Genomic DNA, 21,080 nt, shown 5'->3' on the forward strand with positions numbered 1-21,080 from the left:
CTCTTGTAATATGTTTTCTAATTGTTCATCCACACGTTCTTGGATGTTTGGTCGCCCATGTCATTCTTGACACAGAAAGATTAAGGAATGACATATTTATTGGGAGTGAAAATTTGATGAGTGGCTTCCAGCAATTTGATGGATGTTGCCTGATTTATAGGTGGTTTTATGCCTCCAGACTGCCAGGGTTAGGTTTTGTTATCTAGTTTCTTCATTTACTGTGTCTTCCAGGATAATTTTTTATTAGGTTAAGGAGATATCTAGTACATATTTTGCCCCAGTAGTCGTTAAATCTGTTCATTTTTAAATGAAAAATTCAGTTTTCCAGCACATTTCAGCCTATGTCAGTGCAAGGTATCCCTGTGCACATGCTTAATATGAACCGATGTTGCCTAGCAACAGCTTACAAACTAGAGAAATGGTTGGGTGGGTAGTAGGTGATACAGTTTATAAGCTTTCAGATTAGCCTTGGAAAGAGCTGAGAAGGGCTTCTGTCAATGATGTTGAAATATGAAAGGGGGTGGGCAGATGCAAGCCCCAAGAATGGAGAAACATCTTGAACATTAGAATTTTCTAAGAAACACTTACAATTTAGCCTTGGTAGCTTGAGAAGGGCTTTCTGTCTGAAGTGTTGACATATGGTGAAATCTGACATTATCCATTTGCAAGGGAAAACATCTCGAAAATCAAGGGCAACTATTAGACTCAAATGGTTTGTCACACGCCTAAGAGATAGGCTGGCCTGTTTCCAACCAAACTCCGAAGCAAAACAATATCTCTAGCATATTTTTTCCTTTGACAGTAAGGTGAGATAATGATATTTCATTTGTTTCATATTTCTGTTTTAGCTATGTAACAGAAGAAGGGCTTGCCTTGTTTTTATTGCAGGTATAAAGCCACAAGAAGACAGGGAATTGTACAAACATCATTGAGGGGGAAGGCTCTACAAAAGGTAGTGACTTCATTTATTTTTTCCATTAATATTACAGATATTTCCTGACAGAGGACTTGGTTCCTTGGTAGGAGAGAGAGGTATGCTGTTTTGGGGTCCATTGTCGGATGACCCCTCTTTCTTTTTACCGGGAAGTTACTCAAATGGGAAGGGGTTTTGCCGTTTTCATTTGGCAAAGATCATTTGGCACAGCTCGGGCTGTGGCGCAGGCTGGAGAGCAGCTGCAATGAATCACTGCAATGAATCACTCTGACCAGGAGGTCATGAGTTCGAGGCCCGCTCGGAGCCTATGTTTGTCTTGTCTTTGTTCTATGTTAAAAGGCATTGAATGTTTGCCTATATGTGTAATGTGATCCGCCCTGAGTCCCCTTCGGGGTGAGAAGAGCAGAATATAAATGCTGTAAATAAATAAATAAATAAATAAGATACAGCCTATTGGCTACAACAGGAAACTTTAAAGGCTCAGTCCTCAGCCATTTGAAGGCCTATCTGCATGAAACCTACCTCAATTTTAGAACCTATTCACAACTGCAGGCCTGCCAAGTTTCAAAACAATTCACTAATCTGCTCATTTTTTAGAATTATTTTAAGTTTTAACCATTCTCAGCCAACAGAGCATGGGCACCACTAGGTGTTTTATTGGCTGAGAAACAGAGAGAGAGAAAAAAACTTCAACTCCCATCATACTCCAAGAGGAACTCAATTCAATGCCCGCCCCATGAAAGTGCTGCTGGGAAAGTGAGTTCCCAGGGCCCTCTCTGGAGGAGGAGGGAACTTTCCAAGAAGAAATGGAGGACGCTGTTTCTGCCGAGGACTGCAGCATATCCCTGCCTTATTGCAGACTTAACTCATTTTTCTCCAGAACCAATAAAATCTGTCTCTATTAATCCGTTTTGCTGGGCTTTTCATCTCCCTCCTCCCCATTCTGTATTTGGATACTATATGAAACGGCCCACCGAAAACTACAAATAATTTTTGTTCAAACTGATTCAGCCCAAGTCTACTTAGTAGTAGTAGCAGTGGCAAGACTTCTGCTGGTCCTTCATCTTATCTCAAAACTGTTAGACCCCAGAGCAAAGAGTTATTAAATCAGTGGCAAGGGGCACAGAGAAATATAGTCTTACTTGGGGCCCTTTCATCACACACGTTTATTACTCTGTGGTTCATAAGAACATCCTGGCTCTGCAGGTGTTTGACCCTCCGGCTCCCAGATGCTCTAGCCAGCTGTTCCAATGACCAGGAATTCTGGGAGCTGAAGTCCAAAACATCTGGAGGTTGGCAGGTTGTGCAGGCCTGATCTAGACCACCTTACCTCAACTGGACCACTGTCTTCTAAGTTCCTTTGGCTTTTAGGAATTTTGCCCATTTTGATAAAGGTCTGGTTTATAGAACTACACTTTTTTGGCTCATTTCATATGGCAAATGTATATTGAACCATTCAACCTGTGTGAATTAACTGATCCACTACCTGAAATCCTGTCATATTTACTACTCTTTGCTGCAATTACAGTAGAGTCTCACTTATCCAAGATAAACGGGCCGGCAGAACATTTGATAAGTGAAAATGTTAGATAATAAGGAGGGATTAAGAAAAAAGCCTATTAAACATAAAATTACATTATGATTTTACAAATTAAGCACCAAAACATGTTTTACAACAAATTGACAGAAAAAGCAGTTCAATACACAGTAATGTTATGTAGTAATTACTATATTTACGAATGTAGTACCAAAACATTGCAACATTTACTAAAAAACATTGACTACTAAAAGGCAGACTGTGTTGGATAATACAGAACATTGGATAAGTGAAACTTGGATAAGTGAGACTCTACTGTACATATATAGTTAGGACTTCATCACATTTACCTTCAGAACCTGTTCATCAGATGACATAAATGTCAGATGTCAATGATCCGGAAAACTGAAGCTGGTGCAAAATGTGGCGGCTCGTCTTCTCGCCGAGGTGCCAATGAGGTGGCGTATCACCCCAATTCTACAACAGCTGCACTGGCTACCGATTGAGTAACAGATTACTTTCAAGATACTGGTACTAACCTTTAAGGCCTTATATGGTTTGGAACCGGCGTACCTGAGGACCCGCTTATCCCCCTACCAACCCCAGAGATTACTTTGGTCCAAAGACCAAAATTTGCTTGAAGTCCCTAACATACGGACTTATCATTTGTCTTCCATTAGGCAGAGAGCCTTCTCAATTGTAGCCCCTCATTTATGGAATGCCTTGCCAGTTGAAACTCGAACTATCCGAGACCTACTTGCCTTTCGGAAAGCCTGCAAAACCTTTCTCTTCCGACAAGCTTTTGATGGGTGAAAAACTTGGGGCTATGTCTGTTTTTATTGTTGTTTTTATTGTTTTTATTGTTATTTTAAAGCTAAGTGTATTGTTTTAATCTATTTCTGTAAACCGCTCCGAGCCAAACTGGGAGTAGCGGTATACAAGTCTAATAAATAAATAAATAAATAAATAAATAAATAAATAAGCTTCTTATGGAAGCCCCTGCTCCAGTGTCATAGAACACTTCTCTCCCAACATGGGAGACTTCAATGGATCCGCACTCTTCTGTGCTGCCTGGACAGCTCTTCCCCTGTGCATGGAGCAATGGATTTGCCCCAGCTGTCCCTCATTTCAATAGTGAAGGTAGCTGAAGTGGATGCTTTGTCTGGCTAATCTGATAACCAGGTCAGAAATATTTCAGATCTTGATATTTCAGGGTCAGACTTGAGGTCTAGGGAAGGTTCTTAGTGATGTCAAATTGGTGTTTGTGAAAAAGTGTATAATTATATTTTGTTTATAGATTATATGTGTATTTGATTTTGTTTAAACAGCCAGGTTTGGCTAAGTTAAAATGGTGAGTATTTAAGTTGACAATATGTATGGGGGAAGGTAGCCATCTTAGAGTGCTAGAACAGGTTACCATAGCAACAGGGGCGGAGCCAACCGCCGCCTGGAAAGGAGAAGGGGGAATATTTTAAAACCCAGCAGTTGGTGATTCTCTAGTCATAGAGAAGGATCTGATTCTTGTGTGGAGAATCAGGCTGGCTTAAATAGAGAGATTTGAGTCAGATTTAGGTTGGACCAGACTAGGCAAGTTAGGTGATTTGTCTAGGGTCAGTTATAGAGCCTGTGGATTAGGGAGAATTAATCCCAGGGGATCCAGTAGGATCAGGGTTTAGTGTAATCTAAAGAAAGAAGTATTTTGAAAGTTTAACCACCTTATAACTGTTTGTAACCATTAAGCGAAGTGCCTTTAATAAGTTATCTGAAACCATCAAGCTCTGTACCTGCAATAAACTTGTTTTGATTTTATTCTAACCAAGCCTCTGTCATACTCTTAAATTAAGTTAAGCAACATCAACACCTGAAGTGGAACAAATAGAGAAAGCTTAAAGGAACCAGTGCCATCTGCCTGACGTCTCTCCATTGGTGGCAGCGAAGAAGATAATCAAACAAATCATTAATTAACATCATCTCTCATAAGACATCTTTATTAAGTGGTGGTATCTGTGTGAGTGTGTGTGTGGGATTAAAAAGGGTTCCATCTCTGACACACATTCCTGTCAGACACCTCACCTCTGTACATATTGGTGGCTAAGCTGAGGGATTCTAAAAAGGGATTCCATTCCCTGTCACCCTCAGACCTTTACATTATTTGGTGGCAGCGGTGGGATTCAAAGGGGATTCCATCCTCTGCCACATAAGCTCCTTACATTGTTATATCATTAACTGTAGAACATTATCAAGCACAGAAGATACTGCTGCAAACAGTTATTTTGATACATGGAGCAGACATTTATCTGGGACTCCAACCAATGAAACTTCCAAGTGAAAAGTATATTTCCCAGACCTTGCTTTCAAAGGGATTATCTCATTATCCTGTGCACCCAAAGGCTATGCTTTCATTTCTTTTCCAATTGTATTGTGAAATTCTCTTTCTTCTCCCAAATCATCATCATTGTGATTGTGCCATCCACACAACCATCAAATGTTTTGCAGAAGGAATATGGTGAAGAAGACCAGCAGGGCATTAGAGACTAACACGGCAATCCTTTCAACACCTGTCTGTTCAGAAGCAAGTCTTATTGATAGTGGTAGAATTTACAGCTATAAAAGGCTGAGACTCTAATATATCCCAGTTGTGGTTTCAAAGGCTGGACAGGGGGACAGATCAAAGGAGAAACTTCTGGAGAGACAGGAAAAAAGGAAAAACAGTGGTAGAACATTTTTGTAGCGAGAAGAAATAGAAAAGAGATGAAAGAGAGACAGAAAAAGAAGAAGCAAGTAGAGTCTCACTTATCAAACATAAATGGGCCGGCAGAATGTTGGATAAGCGAATATGTTGGATAATAAGGAGGCATTAAGGAAAAGCCTATTAAACATCAAATTAGGTTATGATTTTACAAATGAAGCACCAAAACATCATGTTAGACAACAAATTTGGCAGAAAAAGTAGTTCAATATGCAGTAATGCTATGTAGTAATTACTGTATTTATGAATTTAGCACCAAAATATCACGATATATTGAAAACATTGACTACAAAAATGCGTTGGATAATCCAGAATGTTGGATAAGCGAGTGTTGGATAAGTGAGACTCTACTGTAAATGTATCAGGAGAATGGGGGAAGGGGGATTGTATAAAGGATGATAGAGGGGAGCTTCTGAGCATAAGGAGGTCCCCTGTGATGAACTATCCCAGGCCTAGTTGCACAACATAATATTAAGGTGAGGCAAACACCCATGTGAGTGTAGAGCACACAACTCCTCTTGATATTCCACTGGCAGATAACTGAATTCTCTGGTCAGCCAAATTAACAATTATGTAAGATTATAATACATTCCAAAATGTAATAAAATATAATTATAGCTGTGGGGTAAAAAAAATCAGCAGGTTTCTTTGTTTATGGTTAAGATGGCTGATCTGAAGAATCTGAGAAAAACAGAGGCTAAAGGATGAGGTTCTCTCAGATTTTGTAGTGTCACTGCACTCCATATGTGACAGCTCTTCTTCAATTACAGAGACTGACAGACTTAGGGAGAAAAGCTATCACTACAAGAGAGTGATCCTTTAGAAAGACCTCATCCCTTGATGGATGGATTGATATTCTCTTACACTGAGAGATATTTCTAGTGAGAAACAGGAGGGGTAGGACTATGGTAGCAAGTGATTTGAGCATCATAAATGTAGATAGCTGTGTTTGTGATGGGTGTGTAAACTGTACGGAGCATTGCCTCTCTGGCATAACCGTTTCAGACATCACACAACATTAATTTGGAAGGGAGTGCTTGGGAGGGATCAGTTCCTCTAATGCATGTTGTCGCCAAAGTCGCACAAACTGGACGCTCCACTGAATCCTAAATGGTACATCCTGAGGCCAAGTGCAATATGGTTAAACTTCTGGATATTGTGAGCTAGGGCTGAGGTGTGAGGAGTCAGGTTTGTGGGCATTACAAACTCATGACACTAAATGGTGGACCACTATCATCCACCTGCCAAGTTTCAGTGAAGAATTCCAGTTCAGCCTCCTTGTCCTTGAAGAGATTATAGATGACAGGGGGAGCATCGCCTGGGCAGGAAGCCTCCCATGTTGAGAGTGAAGTATCAAACAGCGCTTCTACTCCAGTTGGAGTAGGGGTCTCCGCAGGAAGTTCCTCTGTGTTGTATAATGGTTGGTGAGCCCATCCATCTTCCAGCTGGTGTGGAAGTGTCCTACAATACTTATATGACGAGGTCATATAGGAAGATGTGACTCTGTCATCAACATATCTCCCTCTTCCCTGCACAACTTGTATTGCCACCCCAAATTCTTTATATGTTTTATTAAAAATAAAAAGACAAATAGCTGAGTGACAAAATAACAACACTTAACACACCCTACCAGTCAATTGATGTGTTCCCAATCAATCAGGCCAATTATGTAGCTAGTGTAGCAGAATCATACTGGGGAGCTGCCTTGTAGCCAACTAAGTGGTTCCAGCTAGCCCTAGTCCTTCAGCTGGCACTCTCACTGCTAGCTGACACATCAATCTGACAACCTCATCAGACGAGGGCAAAATTAGCGATATGGGCCGGTTCACCTTCTCCTTTACTATGAAGCCCACTGGCTCCCACTTCACGAGGCACTGCACCTTCCAGTCGAGCTTCATCTTAAAAGGGAAGGAGAACCAGCACATGCCACCCCTGCAGCAACATGGGGGGCTTCCTGTGTTGCTTTTTATCAACGGGGGGGGGGGGGGGGGCTGGGTGGTGGATGCTCCTCACATGGGATGGGGACATCGGTAAGTCATGTGATGGAGGGCATGGGGTGACAGTTTCACCACACCTCTGCATGGGCACTGCGAGAATCGCCACAGTCTGTGGCGATTCCAGCAGCACGTGTGAAGAGATCCCTAGAGTGTTTGACATCCATCCGAATAAACTGATAGGAGTTTTCATAGATATAACAACAATGCACAAGACAATTAGAGTAAAAATAGATTGTCCTCCCAGCTAGAGAGATAAAGCCCAGCTAATAGAACAGCAGGAGTAGCAGAATTTGCTGAGTCAGGACTTTTCGTAGTCCTGAATTCTGGACTCTCTCTCTTAGTTGAAGGTGTTGACTCTCTCTCAGCCCCTAGTGAACTCTGACTGATATCAACCAGAACATGAAACTGGTTAAATGGAAAAACAGCAAGAGGGAGAAGAAAGCTAGGGGATCTTCAGCTCCATAGCTGAATAGAAGAAAAATGTTGGCCAAACTTGCTGGGTCACAGTTGCTGGCAGGTATGAGGCTATGAAGAGGCAGGAACACAGAATCTTTCTCCATTATTCCACTGGTGGAGCCCAGCAAGCAAAGCAAAACAGCAGCAGAGGCTGGATGGCAAACTGCTTTGGGCTTCCTTTCCTAGCAGAAAGTGATGTATAAAAATCTACGATGCAATCTCATTTGGAATACTGGTCATTAAGAATCAAGGTGTTGAAATCGCCCATAAGGGCAATCTAGTCCATGTGTAATCATGCAGGAACCAACCACTAAAGCAGCTCTGGAATATGGCTATGTAATCTCTGTTTAAAATGTCCCATGAAAGAAAATCTATCACTTTCAAGAGCATGCTGGTCCACTGCTGAACAGTTCTTTCCATCAGCAAGTATGTCTCAGTTTTTAGTCAGAATCTCTTTTTTAACATCTGATTTCATTGCTTCAGGATCTAACCTTTGGAGCAGCAGAATACAAGCCCATTCTGTCATCTGCATGACAAAGCCCTTCAGACATCTAGTCCACGCCCCACCATGCAAGAACCAACCACTAAAGCAGCTCTGGAATATAGCTATGTAATCTCTGTTTAAAATGTCCCATGAAAGAAAATCTATCACTTTCAAGGGCATGCTGGTCCACTGCTGAACAGCTCTTTCCATCAACAAGTATATCTTTATGTTTAGTCAGAATCTCTTTTTTAATGTTTGAATTCATTGCTTCAGGATCTAACATTTGGAGCAGCAGAAAACAAGCCCATCCCATCATCTGCATGACACAGCCCTTCAGACATTTCAAGATAGCTGTCACCCCACTTTTCCCTCCTTCAGGCTAAACTTATTCAACTCCCTCAACAACTCCTCATTTGAGTTGGCTTCTATAACATTCACCATATTGTTCAGCCCCCTCTGGACACTTTTTGATCACCATGCCTAAAAATCAGGTCTAATGCTTTAAACCATGCAGAAAGGGGAAATCGGAATGATCTAGGGACTCAAACAACTGCCCTATGGAGGGTGACTGTTTAGATTTGTTTAAATGAGAGAGAGAGGTGTGATGTGTATAAAATTTTGCATTGACTGTAGAGAAACATGTAGCAACACCCAGCATCACATACTAATATTGAGTTGTGGGAGATTCAGGACTAATTAAAAAAGTACTTATTCATGGAATATGCAATTAAACGTGGATTTCATGACCATAAAATGAAGTGAGGACTCTCAACTTGGATGCCTTTATAAGGTCTCTATATTGACATGGCTGGTGGGGTGCGAACCATAGCAGGCATCTTATCACTTTGAAGTAGAAGCTAACTTGTGAGACTAGTGATATCATTAGCAGATCCTGCACATCTCTGATATCAACCAGAACATGAAACTGGTTAAATGGGAAAAAAGCAAGAGGGGGAAGAAAGATAGGGGATATAAGCAGAACAGACAGTTGCTTCCCATCCCTCTTCTTGGTGTCTGTATCTCACTAAGAAACTGAAAGAGACAAAGGTGGATTTAGCACAAGGATGAACAGAACATGCAGCGAGAAGTGAAACAGACCAATCGGAGGTTCGGACAGAGAGGGAAGACTCCAAGGTGGTGGGTGAGGGAAGAAAGAAAAGAAGTGGCAACAATTTTTGGAGGACTGGAGAGGACATGAAGTGTATGTTTCCCTAACAACACATGAAAACTCTTCCAATCACTCAACATGATTCATACTTACTTTAACCCAGTCTGCAAATGATTGTTAAGTTGTTCTTTTCTATACACAGGGACCCCTGTTTTGAGGCTTCAAAAAGTACCTAAGTACAGTGTTAGTAGTTTGCTAAGTCACCTTGTGCAAGCCCCTGCACCCCTGAATAAGGCTGGGACACATAAATATACCTCCCTTTTGCAGAATACACTAAATAGAAAAAGACTGGGATTTGCAAACTGCATCTTGATTTTTTTATACATATTTAATGTGTTTAGAGGAATAGTGCTGGAGAAATGTGGAAGTGATTTAACATGCAACTGCAAACTTGCTCAGAAATGAAGGCACGAACTGCTGAAGTACTGCGAGAATGACTCAAATACAGTCAATTCTGTAAAAAAAAAAAGGTTGGCAAGAACAATGAGAAGCAACGTGTGGGTTGTGAGAAGTTATAGTCAAGCTGGTGCACTAGGCCAAAAGCACAATAAACTTTTTGAAAATGCTTTCACCCAGATGTGAAAAGTGGTTATCCTGCATGTTCTGACTCTTTCCAAGGAAGGGTTTGCAATGCCAGAACCTTCTTTATGAGCTTATGTGATAAAGTCATGACTCACTGAAGGTATTATAACCACAGAACAGAATTCTTGAAAAGCCTGGAACTGGGGAGCAGTGGAAAGAGGAATGTGCAGTTCCTCACCTGTATGTTACACTATGAGAGCTCTGCAGTGGATACTCCAGTAGAGAAGGCATGGAAGTGGTTAAATACACCCCAGGTGCATGGAATGGAAAGAAGGAGTGGAGGTTTAGACAGGAGTTGGAGACAAGAAAAAAGAGGTGCAACCCTCACTAAGAACCTCATCACATTGAGGTCACCTTTCTGGACGATGGGGGGGGGGGAGGGAAATTCACCACTGCTCATGGAAAATCCAGTGGGGTTGTGGGGACTACATAGCCCCCACACTCCGTATTGTCCACATAGCCCCTCACCTCATCCCACTGGGGGAAGGGTCTCTACCCAGTTTCCCCCAATTGTTGTCTATTCAAAATGGGAAGCCTCCCGTGTTGCCAGCGCTGCCTCTTATGACACTTGAACCTCACTTCAGGCATGAAGCCCTAAGAAGAAGATTGACATCATGTGATGGGATCCGGCAGGCTCCAGCCTGAAGAGAGATCCAAATGTCATGGGACAGGCAATTTTGTCTGTCTGATGAGGTCCCTAGAAAGGAAATTGAGGCCCCATCTATACTGCCCTATAATGTGGTGTAGGGAGCACATTATCCTGAGACATCAAAATGATGCCTCAGAATAATGCAGTTTAATATGGAATAAACCTGAATATTCAGGTTTCTTCCAGATTAAAAAAATACATGGAAATTTTTGTGAACCTTCCAGGAAGCTCCAAATTTTTCCAGGTATCCAACTTGCAAAACTGCCTCTTGTGATCACTATCCACAATCCCAGAGGTAGTCTCCACAGCCATTCTGCCTCTGTGGGTTTAGGTAGTGCCATCCCCCCTTCCCTAGATCCCATTTCACCATATTTTTAAAAGGAAGAAATGGGTCCTTACTGACAGAGTCATTCTTAGGTAATCTTTGATAGTAGGCAATCAGAATTTTGCCCCCCCCCCAAATTTTGGCACCCCCCCCCAAACTGGGGGGGGGGGCTGAGCAGCAGGGAGGGGAGAGATCTGCAAAGCGCTGAGGAACGGGAAAGAAGGCATTCCTCGGAGCTTTGCAGACCAGAGAAGCAGGTGCCGCTTCTCTGGTCTACAAAGCTCAGAGAAACGGCTTTCTTCTCGCTAGGAAGCCGTTCCTCGGTGCTTTGCAGACCAGAGAAGCGGGTGCCGCTTCTCTGGTCTGCAAAGCATGGAAGGCCTTCCTGGCGAAGCCAGGATTTGCCTGTGGTGCCCCCAACAAGATGGCGCCACAGGCAAATGCCTAGTTTTCCTGGCGGGTAAACCGCCCCTGCTTACTGAGCCTCCAGCCTAGGTAAAAACCGGTCTCTTCTTTTTTAAATAAAGAAATGGAGGTCAGGGAGGGAAGGTGGCCAGGTAGCCATACCCACCCTTACCAACAACGGTTTGGCATGGGTGGGTATCTGGCCACCCCTTGCCAAAAAGTCTGGGTGTTGAGGTAAACAATGTGAACGGAATCAGAGGTTTAAATTCCAGTTCCCATCACGTTTTCAGCAGTGTAGAAGGGTCCTATATTGCACCTTTCATTGTTCAGAGTAGTGTCAGAAAAAATGGGAACAGAATAAAATTGGAAAGTCACAAATGAAAAAACCCGTACTGTCATATTCAACAACTCCTGAGGCAGCAAATAATGAGGTAGCTCACCTTTCCACCCAGTTGACTACTCTCTCTGAGATGGTTCCCTCCCACTGGGGTTTGGTGCTGAAAACTGACAAACTTTGTGAGGCAAAGTATAAGGGAGCCAGGTAGACCTCTGGAGAGGCTTCAGGAGCACTAGAAAGCAGCCTACAGCAGCAACAAAGGATATCATAACCCAAATTTTAAAACATAACTTTGTTATAACCTTAAGGTCCAGCATGGAGAAGCAATGTCCTGAGACTCACATAATCTTGAGATTCTGAGATCTGATAACTCTCATTGAGAATTTTGTGCTTTCCATAAAAAACTCTCTGAAAAATAGTTCTGTATGAGTGTAATTTATTGGGACCAGATGCCCTGGGTACATTACTTCTAATGATCAAAGATGTTAGTTTATTCTCAGGAATATGCAAGTTTGTATTTGCACAAAACTGTACCAACATACAAGAATATGTTTGTTGCAGTCACATGTTGACATTTTAGATGTTTTTCGGGACAAAGAAGCATCAGATAGGTTCCGAAAAGTTATGATCACAGTTATGCTTCTAAGCTGGCTTTTTCCTTGTATACAGTGATGCTTCAAAGCCTCTCAGTCAGTGATTCTCAGCCTGGGGTCCCCAGTTGTTTTTGGCCTTCAACTCCCAGAAATCCTAACAGCTGGTAAACTGGCTGGGATTTCTGGGAGCTGTAGGCCAAAAACATCTGAAGACCCCAGGTTGAGAACCACTACTCTAGGTAGTAGTAGTATGCTTGACAGTGGAAGAGGAACAAGATCTCATTCTCCTGTATTTATGAGATATCTTCTTTATGCACAGAATAGAAGTGTGTAACTAGTTTTATTTTTAAAATGAGGTCTACTTCTCAGAACGGCCAGTGTACTACCAAATATCCCAGTTTGGCAGTTACCTAAACATTCTGGAGGAATATCTTTCAGGAAATAATGCAACATTACCAGCTAACAAGTTTAATTTGTTCCAGACTTAGCACGGTTGAACATTTTCTATGGTTCTAATACTCCATTATCACATAATGATCTAATAACATTTTTTACTTTTAGCAGCTAGACAGGTAATAGCAGAACAGTGGAAATCTGGAAATGCATCTTAAGGTATGCAAAAATATGAAACTTAGCTGTTTCAGAAAAGTTAAGAAAAATAATCAAGAAACTGAATGAAGATATTAACATTAATAATTTTAAAGAAACTTGATCCACTTTTGTTTGTTATGCTTATCAGTCAACAGTCCTAAGAAGACAAGCCCCAAGCACTCGTGCTTATATATGGAATAGTACACTTGGTTGATACTTGCCCATATGTCTCCTGTTTTTTCCTGTGAAATGTTGCATGTCCTACCCTATACTTAATGTTCAGCTTTGCTAATATAGAGATGGTCATGTTGCTCCATGCTTCTAGTGCAAACCAATTCAGGAGAATTGTTCTACAAAAGGAAACAACAATTTCTCAGTATATCAGAAATGCCTTTCCAGTCATGGGATATTGGGAGGCTCTATTAATTGTGCATCCCAGAAAGCTGATATATTAATACCTCTTTTGTTTACTAGCCTTGCAGGGTCAGTCTTGTAGCTTCCAACAAATACAGAGGTCAATCCACCAGCCCAGATTTTGTTTACTATATGTTTTCCCCCATCCCATCCTATTTTGCCAGGTGAAGAGTTCCAAGACATTCAAAGTCAAATGCAAATTATGTGCCACTTTTGCAATTGCCTAATAACATTTTGATTTGCCTAATATAAAGTATAGTATACCTCTGGTTTTTTTTTATTCCTTCTTATAATGTGTGAAGAGGTTCAAAAAGATGAAGGTATTGATTACAGGAACAGTTTCCAGAATCCTAACACCTGTTTGTTTTCAACCTTTTTTCCAACAGAGCCAGGAGTCCTAGAATACATGTAAGATTCAGAGGTTTCCTCTCTATTTTTCTTTTTCTCATTACATAGCAGTGACTCACAGAAAGGTGTGAGAGAAAATATTATTTATAAAATATGGGAATGATTTTATTTTTAGATGATTTATCACTTCGCAATTTCACAGAAGCAAAAAGTTAAGCAGTGTGACAATACCCTTCGAATGGCACATGGGTGACATTTTAAAAGTTTAAAACAAGTAATTAACTAAATAAAGAAGAAATTTAATATATACTAGAATAAATCAACAAGTTTTTCTATTCAGTTTAGCAGAGTCAAAAGCATATGCCAGGTCTATTTAAATTTCAGTTCCACTCCTGTTAAGTTATTTTGACATCAGCTGTTGTTTATATTGGTGAAATGCACTGCTTTGCCTCTATCTTCTGTCTGTTAGATGCCCCATGGAAACAATGCAGCATCTACAAGGAAAGCAAAAAAGTCTCCTAATGGGATGAGAAACTTGAAGAAAACCATGTGAGTATAGAATGAATCTGAAGGAAAGCTGAAGGCTTTAAAGATGTCACGGTTGATATCACTTCTAAAGGAAAGCAAGCACAAAAGGAAGGAGGGAAGAGGAAAAGGAAGGAGGAAAAGAGACAGGTCAGATGATAGCTGAGAAACCTTGGAGGGCAATAAGAAAAGACTGAAATACTGATTTGAATAGGGTGGCCATTTTATCCCTGTGCTCAACATTAAGTAGATTTTAGGCAAGCTCCTTAGTTCTATTTGGACCACTATCTGGCTTAAGTACCAGACCTTTTTTTAAAAAAAAAAACCTATCTAGCCCTCGTAAGAAATATATGTGAATGCACTCATCTGTGAAATTGTTCTGTGAGAAACAGTCTACCCTGCCTTATAGGCCTGAAGGAGAATAAACCCTACAAGCAGTGGAGAGATGCATCTGATGTCACAAGAGAGGGAGCAGGAGTAGGGAAAGGAGTAAGAATGATGCAAGTGGTAGAGTGCAAGAGACAAAGGAGAGACACATTGTGAGGATGCAAGGTGAAGTGAGTAGGATGGAGGAGGGAAAGGAAATGAGCGGTGCCAGTAGTGGACTGCAAGAAGCTTATTATGAGGGTGCAAGGTGGGGTGTGGGAGGGAGCTACATTATACTTGCTTCCTGGTGTAATCAGCAGCAAGTAAGCACCAAGGCAAAGCATATTGAAAGGGTGCAAGGTGAGGTTTGAGAAGGAATAGCTGGGAAGAATTGAGTGGGTGGTGTAAGCAGCGGGATGTAAGCATGAAGGCAGAAGCATATGGAGAGGGCACAATGTAAGGTGTGAGAGAGGTAGCTGGGAAGAGGCCTGGTGGTATGAGCACGTAAAAATCAAAGCAGGAAGATGCTGCAATCTGTGGCACTGAAGAGAGTAGAACGCTTCATGGATAGGAATATGAATTAACAATTGCACCCACTGTTATGATCAGCAGAACCTCCCTTAGGAGCGTGTCCCATTCTATCTTTAACTGTGAAATCTTGATGAACCACCTACTCCTGGCAGAGTAGATCCCATCAAGTGTACACTTGACAGAATATGTGTTGTGGGAAAGCATAGAGTAGACCTGGCAACCACAGAGATATTAAGGCATTGGTCCCCTGTGCCATCTGAGTCTGAAACCTTGAACAGACCCTGTTCACCTAATAGTTGATAGGAAAGGTGAACAGATCTGCAAGACAGTGAAGTGGCTTACTATGAACTGGCAGGACTGCAAATTAAGCCACCATTATATTGGAGTGGAATTGGATCTGCTTAGCTGGTTCACTCTTGTGTTTCACAGAATCATAGAATAATAGAGTTGGAAGAGAACTCCTGAGAACATGGTAAGCTTCCCATGTTCTCATAGAACAAGCTGGGGAAAGCATGAGGGGAAACTGGGTGGCAATGCTTCCCCCCATGAGGCGTGGGTGATGCAGGGTGTGAGACAATGGGTTACTATGCTACCTGTCAGATTTCCCCGCTGCCCCACTTTCCCCCAGCTTGGGGACTTCTGTCTGATGAGGTCCTAAGTGTTTATACCCAACTCACTGTAGTCTGCCAAATCCGATGTCTTGTAAGAACAAAAGGAAGACTTGCCCTGAATGGAAAATTCTCCTGTCATCCTTTTTCTGAGATGATGCTAATACCTTCCTCTTATCCTTAGTGTTTACCAATATAGGCTCAAGAGCTTCCCCAAATAGCTGAGTGCCCACAGAGATGGAGAAGATGAAGCTTTGTTTCAAGCAGGTATCAACATTTCGATTTTTAATTCAAACTTGGTAATGTACAGGGGTAATTGCTGACTGAGCCCTTGCATTAAACTGAATAACATTGAGGTGGCATCAACAGAGAAAGCAGCCACTTTCAACAGTTTAATTCCCTGACATAATTTAAGATTGCCCTGGGGAATCTCACTAAAAGGTTTCCTGGACCATAAAAAGGCAGAACTGGAAAAGACAGATATGGCAGGAAGCAGCTCTAATTGCCAGTGAGGAGGTCTCATAGGGTCTTAAGAGCTGACCGCCTTCCTCCTCATGAATCTCACTGTTCTCACTGTCTTTTGTATATAGTGAAGAGAATGCCAGATCTGAGACAGGAGGATGAGCAAAACGGCCTGGAATTTGGACATAACTAATTTTGATAAACCCAAGGAAGGGTGCACCCTGCTCATGGGAAGGTCTGGGTCCTCAGACTGAGAGACATCTGTGAATTGGCAACTCAAGAGTTTTTACAGCCTTGTGGGACAAGACTGCAAAGTCTTCAGCCTGAAAATATCTCACTGAAGCAGGTGCCTCATAGGATGATCACCCCCATCCCCTGACAGCTCCTTTTCCTCACATTCAGAAACTGAAGCAGTAACAAGAAAAAGACCTATTCAGAGCAAAGCAAAGACAAGACTGCATTAGGGATTGGTTGCTCTCCCTGTTGGCTGCTGCCACAAAATTCACCCTGCCTATCAAAGCAAATGAGAGAAACAGCCTACTGTAGGAGACAGAAACAATGGGGTGTTAATTGGCAACTAGAATTTTATCAAAATTGAGCAGGATACAGACTGAACAAAACACACGCTAGGCTGGGGAGGACAAAAATGGGATCCTATTTCTGTCCCACACCCCTTCAATTCTGATTCATAAAACATGACTTCAGTTTGTACAAGAAATGAGGCATGAAACTGTTTTAACAAAGATGTGTTATTTAAAGTGGCATCCACCTACCAACACTCCCTATCCATCTGAGAACTTTGAACTACAATGCACTTCAGACAAACTATGAGATTGATCCACAACCAGGAATCAGCTGTGGCTGGATGCTATGTTTGTGAGCTGCTGCTTTATGGAATATGTCATGAGAGGTTTGTAGATTTTTCAATTTTGTGAGAGATGATCTAAGACAAATCCTGGTCTGCAAAGACAACCAGAATCTAGAACAAACGTTTTGGGGTCCTCATTTTGTACTTTCCCAATGCTCTTAGTAGATTACATAGCATTTTTGTGACTCCAGAGACTAGAACATGAGCCAATGGATCCAAATTACTAGAAAATAAATTCCACTTAAATATTAGGAATAGTTTCCAGTATTAAGAACTATTGCACATTGGAACAAACTCCTTCAGAAGTAGTTGACCCTTCTTTTTTTGGTTTTAAACAATCAGTGACAAGGCCATCCTTCATAGAATCATAAAACTGGAAGAGACCTCGTAGGCCATCCAGTTCAACCCCCTGCCAAGAAGCAGGATAATCGCATTCAGAACACCCCCAACAGATGGCTGTCAAGCCTCTACTTAAAATCTTCCAAAGGAGCCTCCACCCCACTCCAGGGCAGAGAGTTCCACTGCTGAACAGCTCTCACAGTGAGGACGTTCTTCCTAATGTTCAGGTGGAATCTCCTTTCCTGTAGTTCGAAGCCATTGTTCCGTGTCCTACTCTCCAGGGCACCACAGAACAAGCTTTTTCCCTCCTCCCTATGACTTCCCCTCACATAGTTTTACATGGCCATTATGTCTCCCCTTAGCCTTCTCTTCTACAAGCTAAACATGCCCAGCTCTTTAAGTCACTCCTCATAGGGCTTGTTCTCCAGACCCTTGATCGTTTTAGTCGCCCTCCTCTGGACAAATTCCAGCTTGTCAACATCTCCCTTCAATTGCAGTGCCCAGAATTGGACACAGTATTCTAGATGTGGTCTGACCATGGCAGAATAGAGGGGTAGCATAACTTCCCTGGATCTAGACACTAGACTCTATTTATGCAGGCCAAAATCCCATTGACTTTTTTGCTGCCGCATCACATTGTTGGCTCACATTTAACTTGTTGTCCATGAGAACTACAAGTTCTTTTTCACACGTACTGCTGTCAAACCAGGCGTCCCCCATTCTGTATTTTTTCATTTCATTTTTTCTGCCTAAGTGGAGTATTTTACATTTGTCCCTGTTCAACTTCATTTTATTAGTTTGAAGGCATACTTCAGCTGTGTATTTCAGCATAGCAGGAGGTTGGATTAGATAGCCCTTGTGGTCCCTTCCAATGCTATGATTCTATCACTTTTTTGTGGATTTTATATTTAGTTGTATTTTAATGCCTGATCAACATAGCTACCCCTGTAAAACAGGGATGGGCAACCTGTAGCCCTCCAAAGGTCTCTTTAATTAAAATGTGACTTTCCCCCCTGCTCCTGGAAAGCCACCAAATCTTCCAATTCAAGAAAAAAATTAAAAGTCTCATTTGATTCATATACAGTTCTAATTTATATGTTCGTAAAAGACTTCTGTACCTGGTGCAACCAATGGTGAATCTGGGAGAAGAATTGGCTCTCAGGTTTAACGATGTTGGCCAGCCTGCTGTAAGGCCACTGCTTTAATTTAAAAAATTAAATGATGGGGTAGGTTTTTCTGATGCTCTAAATGTGGCTCCAAAGTCCCATAGACTACATCCTTAATCCCAAAATAACAGGCTAGTCAGTTTCTATTTTTTTTAAAGGTGGAAGTTTTGGCTAAAAGAAGCACCTCTCTAATTTCTTGGCCACAGTGCCAATTCTGACCTTTTAGAATAGTTGGGCAGAAAGACAGTAGCAATGATGGCTCTCTGGAACTTCTTCTCAAAGAAATGTCAACAGAGTAGAGAGAGTCAGTGCTTCTTTTAAGTTCTCCTGGGATGGACTATAAGTTCTCACATTTTGCTGCTCAGAAAACGGAATGGTTCCTTTTTTGGTGAATTGATACAGTACCTTAATTTTTATCGCAGAAAAGGAACCATCTACTTCTCTGAGAAGAGTAATGCCTAGGTGGGAAAATGGTCCCCTAAGCTGGGACCAGTGCTTTTGTCATTACACAAAATGACCCTCAACTTATCCATGGGCCATATCAAAATTCCTAATTTTGATTCAAAACCTACCCTCTATTTATACATGAAGCAAACATAGAAAAGCATATACAGTAGTGGTATGATTCCTTTGACTTATGGCAGGGTTGAAAACCACATGGCCCTTCATAATTAGAACTCCAACTTCAACTATTCCTTACCATTGAAGACTGGCTTGGTATTGATGAGACTTGTAGATAGGGGCACAATCCACCCCCTTTCCCTGCTGCAAAGTCACATGATACTCTGGCTTTGCCCTGTTTCAGGAGGAAAGGAAAAAGCCCACAGGGTTACCAGAAGTAAATAATAATAATAATAATAATAATAATAATAATAATAATAATAATAAATAAATCTTTATTTATATCCTGCTTTTCTCCCTCACAGGACCCAAAGCGACCTACAACATATTAAAATCATGTAAACAACAATCCAAATACATCGATAAAAAGTATAAAATATTATAAGACAAACCGTTTAAAACAACAATAATAAACATTCACATTCTTGTGGCATCATGTCAGATTATGTTGCACTTTGTTCCAGTCCATAAACATTATGGCGTTTCTTATCATTCCAGCTTAGTTTCCTTCACTAAAGGCCTGCCAAAACAGGAAAGTTTTTAATTGGTTCTTGAAAGAAGGAAGAGAGGGAGCTGTTTTAATTTCTTTTGGCAGGGTGTTCCACAGGGTCGGGGCGGCCACCAAAAATGCCCTCTCCGTCGTCAATGTCAATCGCATTTGCGACGCTGCTGGAAGTGAGGGTCGGGCCTCAGCAGGAGATCTTAGATAGCGGGTAGGTTGGTATGAGTATGCATTGTGGGGACAACCAGCCCTCTTTTGGGATCCATCCAGGAGTTTTTGCTAGTGTAGATGAACCCAGAATACATAAGAACTTACACTACACTACTTACACTACTTACACTACCAACTTTTTTCTCACCACAGATCTCTAAGGCACAAGAAAATCCCTTTGCATACTGATATTCCATACTAACATGGCTATGACTTTGAATTCAGCATATGAAAATTTGGAGGCAGAGGCCCAACAGAGCAAGTACTCAAATAAAGGACAAAGGGTTATGAAATTAATCTAAATATATCACAGGCAAGATTACCAATTTAACACTAACTTATCCAGCCCATCACAACAGATAAATGATTGTCCTTTCAAAAAAGGGCTTTTCCTAACAGGATGCTCATTGTTATTCTTAAGCATGTTGGAGCTATGTTTAGAAAGAGGTAAACGTTTAGCAATTTCCCGTATCTTGACTATACCAGAATAACAGTCGGGAGAGGCCAGTAAAGGACAAAAGTAGGAAGCCAAATCAAAGCTAGCCAGGAATAGGGACCTAGCAGGGCTGAAACAAGCTAGCACAATGTGAGTCCAGAAAGAGAATGCACATAGAAATATAGAATCTTAACATGCCTGCCATACAGGAATACAGAACTAAGGCATTCCTAAATATGCTCCTACAACCTTTGTTTAAAGACCACCAAAGCAAAATCATACACCATCTTCCACTGTCTTACAACTCATAGGACCTCATCAGAAGGGCAGGGGGAAAGCAGGGGAAAGAGGGTGTAAAGCGGAGGGAACTATCCTCCTTTGTTCCCTACCGTCTTTCCCGTTTTCTGGGATGGCCTCCCATCCCAAGTGGTATCTTGTCAGTTACCTGTCCCTTGCCTGCTTCCTCTTCATACTATTCAATAAGGAGTCAGGTTTTTCCACGTTGCCAAAACAGAATTCCACAGAGTCCTGCTGGAAGTTGCCCTTCATCACATGATGGGTTCCATAGGACTCTGTTTTGGCAATATGGAGAAACAAGAAAATGCAGAGAAGACTGCATCTGATAAGGTCCTTACTATCAATTCTTGCTGTTATTCCTTGGGTTTTTGTAACCTCCATTCATGGCAGGAACATTCATTAATTTATAAATGAAAGCTAGTGGAAGAGAGATTTGAACCTCATCCATGAGCAAGGGCTCCCATCAAGAAAAATGCTGCAGATACCAGTATTTTCTTGCATGTAAAAAGAAACTGGCCTAAAACTACACATTATAAATTGTTATAAAGCAACTTAAACCTGGGGATGTCAGTTTATATAA

The 21,080-nt window shown here is 41.5% G+C and overlaps 2 long non-coding RNA genes across 2 annotated transcripts in view; both read left to right on the forward strand.

The window, feature by feature from the left end:
- Positions 1-4,286, forward strand: part of LOC103278606 (uncharacterized) — a 64,323-nt gene extending 60,037 nt beyond the window's left edge. The window contains exon 3 of the long non-coding RNA XR_506197.3: positions 889-4,286. This is a non-coding gene — a long non-coding RNA (uncharacterized LOC103278606). The remainder of the gene's footprint in view (positions 1-888) is intronic.
- Positions 4,287-15,251: 10,965 nt separating this feature from the next.
- LOC103278607 (uncharacterized) lies at positions 15,252-19,490 on the forward strand. The gene is made up of 3 exons (XR_506198.3): positions 15,252-15,866; positions 16,821-16,971; positions 19,361-19,490. It is a non-coding gene; the product is annotated as an uncharacterized LOC103278607 (long non-coding RNA).
- Positions 19,491-21,080: the final 1,590 nt, after the last annotated feature.

The sequence above is a fragment of the Anolis carolinensis genome, chromosome 4, assembly GCF_035594765.1.
Source record: "Anolis carolinensis isolate JA03-04 chromosome 4, rAnoCar3.1.pri, whole genome shotgun sequence".
Lineage (NCBI taxonomy): Eukaryota > Metazoa > Chordata > Lepidosauria > Squamata > Dactyloidae > Anolis > Anolis carolinensis.